This window comes from Sardina pilchardus, chromosome 7, assembly GCF_963854185.1.
Source record: "Sardina pilchardus chromosome 7, fSarPil1.1, whole genome shotgun sequence".
Lineage (NCBI taxonomy): Eukaryota > Metazoa > Chordata > Actinopteri > Clupeiformes > Clupeidae > Sardina > Sardina pilchardus.
In genome coordinates, this window is record NC_085000.1 from 8,746,106 (window position 1) to 8,749,961 (window position 3,856).

At 45.1% G+C, this 3,856-nt stretch overlaps 1 protein-coding gene across 1 annotated transcript in view; it reads right to left on the minus strand.

Moving 5' to 3' along the window:
* The window catches only part of lamb2l (laminin, beta 2-like), a 49,703-nt gene extending 46,060 nt beyond the window's left edge, over window positions 1–3,643 (minus strand). The window contains exon 1 of the mRNA XM_062540612.1: window positions 3,488–3,643. The gene's annotated coding sequence lies outside the window, so the exon portion shown is untranslated. The remainder of the gene's footprint in view (window positions 1–3,487) is intronic.
* Window positions 3,644–3,856: the final 213 nt, after the last annotated feature.

Sequence of the window (3,856 nt, forward strand, 5' to 3'; positions counted from 1 at the left end):
TGTGTGTGTGCATTCACAAGCATGCACCTGTGAATTGGGTAGGCTAGGTGAGTGAGTGGCTTTGTGTGTGTGTGTGTGTGTGTGTGTGTGTGTGTGTGTGTGCGCGCACATGCCCTCTCACTCACCTTTTCTGTGAGATAATCTCCCATCTATCGGGCCCCTGCATCTGTCTTTGAAAAAACTCTACAGGCTCCACAGCCTTGACTTCCTGCCTCCATCCAGACATGGGAATTAATCTTTAACCAGATGCCCCGACACACCTGAACTACATACAGTGAGCACACCACCTCATACGCAGAGCAAACTCAACGGTGGCACGTGAAGCCCCACCCCAAATGATGGCTCGTCGTGACCCCTTTATGGAAAGGCGAAATTAACATGGAGGCTTTTTATACTCTGTGCTATAGTTATTCATTTGGCTGCTGCTTTGATCCAAAGCGACTTACATTACAATCATTTCAAGGGTCTTGGTTAAGGTGACCAGATGTCCGAGACCAAAACCGGGGACATGTGGAAGAAACGGGGACGTTTTCAGTTTGACTATCAATCTGATTGAAATACTGTACATACAAGTTTTAACTTCAAAATACGGGGACACAGGGAGTTTTCCTGTAATTCCCCGGGGACAGGCAACCAAATACGGGGACTGTCCCCTGAAACCGGGGACATCTGCTCACAAGACTCTATTTTGTGGTACATAAAAGCAACCATATTGAATTAAATTAATTTGACTAGACCTGCTGCTATTGAAGGAAGCACTATTCAGCTCTCAGTGTTACAAACTGTTCTAACTAAGCGTACAGTTGTAACTTTATAACTACCTACAGCAGCGTCTCTTAACTGGTGGGTCACACAACCATTCTGGGTCATAGCTTGTGGTAAAAAAAAAAAAAAAGAATAGGCCATTTAAATTTCTACCCTATCAAATATATTGTTGGACCTTTATTTTGATAGACTTCATTTGCATGCCAGGCATTCCCAATGGACATAAAGAATGTTTACTTGACAGGTCATGTTAGACATCATTTTAGCGGGAAATTTGGCAAAAAGACCCTCCTCCATATTTGAAGCATGGAATCACTTATGTTGAGGACAAAAGGGGACAGAAACCCCAGTGTGTGGTGAATTGCTGGAGCAGGAGAGCATGAAATCATCAAAACTGAAACGCCACATGGAAACAAAGCACCCTACTGTCAAAGACAAACCTGTCGCGTACTTTGAAAGGTGACACAGGAGGACTTTGCAAATGTGCCAAACACGCATGTTACTATATAGTACATATACTGTAGGTCTTCCTAAACCAAAAAAACTTTTTTGTATGTTTATGTTTGTTGTTTTTTGCTCTTTAAATTCAATTGTAATGTACTAGTGATCATCCAGTGTGCACAGCAAGCATCCCAGTCAAATACACTTGAGCTGAGAGCGAGAGATATGAATAGAACTTCCTTTAGCAGGGAAAAGCATTTCCACATCTGTGAGGAGCAGCTGACCAAAAATGGCTTTAAACAAGGAAGAAGTCGACAAAACAAACCAACAGCCAGCGGTCTTCCATAGACAGACAGCTGCTGATCAGAGAACAATTAAGAGCAAGGCGACGGACAGGATATTTTGACAGGTTCTGAACCGGCGTTTCAATCACTGCCAGCAATTAGTGGGACAGATCACTGACACAATCAAGTGCTTCTCTAAATAGCAGCTAGAGGCACCATTACCTCATCTCTGAGGACATGAGGAGTTGCGGCTGTAAAATACAAATGCAAATGCAAAATGCAAAAGACTGTGTCTCAGAGGGAGAGAGAGAGAAAGGGAGGGAGGGAGGGGAGAGATTGACTCCAGCCAGATCAAACCTCACTCCCCATGTAAGTTAACATGCAGCTCTTAACAGAGGCAGTTCAGACACTGTTTGGCATTTAGTTGACACTCATCCTCAAGGTATGGCAAACTCCAGCATAAATAGCTGTTCGCATGACTGAGGTGAATCATCCTCTGCATTGGCTGAGTGTTAACAGGTTGCACAGTGGTGAACCTGAGGGGGCCTCACTTCCATTGAGGACTTAGACTCTTGGAACTCCTTAACCTCCATGGATGCCCATGGCAACCGGGCCAAAGGTCAGGGGAGAGCCGATTAAAGCAATACTAAGCCAAAGCAGAAAGAGAGAAGCCCGGGTCTTTCTCATACCCCTACACTGCACCGGTGGCACTGGGAAACTACCAACTGACTGGGGGGGGGGGGGGGGGGGGTCTGAAATGGTGGGAGTGGACATCCCTCTGAAAGATGTTTCTCTCTCATTCTCTCTCATATTTCTCCATAGCTAAATGGAGAAATATCAACAAGAATATATTTGACAAAATAACTGCTTTCTATGCATTGACCAGCCCTTCTGATTAACTGTAAGCACGCAGTAAAGTGTTCAGTGCAGCAGGGCTCCCGATGAAGAGAGGCCTGATATGTCTTCAGGGACAGGGGCACCTGACCCCTTTCTGTGTTTCGCGCCTCTGTTCTGCCGGGTCTCTAATCCTGAGGAATGCGGGGCCACAGTGTCAGTAGTCAGGCAGCGCTGAGCTCCTGCAAGGCCACCGAGGTGGGACAGAGTGGCAGTGGGAAAGTGGGGACCCAGAGCAACACAAGGCAAGGCAAGCCCACATGCGTGCCATTGCAAACTCACTAATCCCAGAAACACCAAAACCCAGTCTAAAGAGCAAAGCTTGGGCAGCAATGTGCCAGCTTCAGTTCAGTGTAAATAGGTTATCCTGTCATAATAACAGTGATATGGGCTACAGAGATATTTGAATTAACCATAAATACATAGGCTATGCAAAGCAGGTGTGGCCACCAGTCCCAGAAAAGCAATAACAAAAGTAATTGCCTATACACAGTTTAAACACATTTTGTCTGTACCATATCCATAACACCAGGACGATATTGTTTTCACATCTGAAAAAAAATCCTTATGGCTCTACGGCCTTTGTGGCCGAATGGCATTCCAGCCAGATCATATCACTCCAATTCAGGCCACTGGTTTAACCACAGAAACATCCATCACTTCAATGTGGTGGGATTTCTAGCAAAGGTCTACAATAGAGAGAGCAAAATGTGGTTTCCTAGCCTACATTCTGTTGACACTTATTAACATAATTGCACACAGACAGACTGACACACACAGACACACACACGTACTCATACACACATGTAGGCTATAATCTTCCCTAATAAATGTGCAGCAGCACTCAATAGTAGGCTTTCAAATGTCAAAATAGCTTCCCAACAGCAGAAAGAGTAAACACTTTGCCGTATGTTAATTATGTTTTGTTTTTAAAAAATAATGGAAAATAATCGTGCATAATCATGCACTACATTTGCACTGCGCATTAGTTTACAGACCATGGCAAAGTTTGGCTTCAGCGGCAAAGTTTGCGGCAAACTAAAGACGAAGCGAGTTGCCGATAAACTCTGAACAGTTGAAAGGCTTCCACTAGTCTATCTCACCTGTTGTTCCTGTCCGTGCCGCCGCGATGTGCCTATACTGCTTCGCGCTGGTCCACCTGCTTAAATTCACCGGCTAGTACTTTGGTCGCGACAGTTAGCCTGCTGTTTGGGAGGAGCTGTAAGAAATGGTCGTAACAGTATTTCTGGCAGGTAAAGAATGTCCATGATAGGGGTGTCGCCCCGCTACAATAGTAATGTGTTCCGACAACGGGCCGCTACTGCCCTCCCCGGTGACATGGTAATGGCTGACAGACGATGCTGTTGAGTAGGCTACCCTTACTTGCGCGTATGCACTGTACTGTAATGTACAGTATACTGTAGAATACAATCTGATTGATCACACCCTAAAGATGTGTGACTACTTTAGCT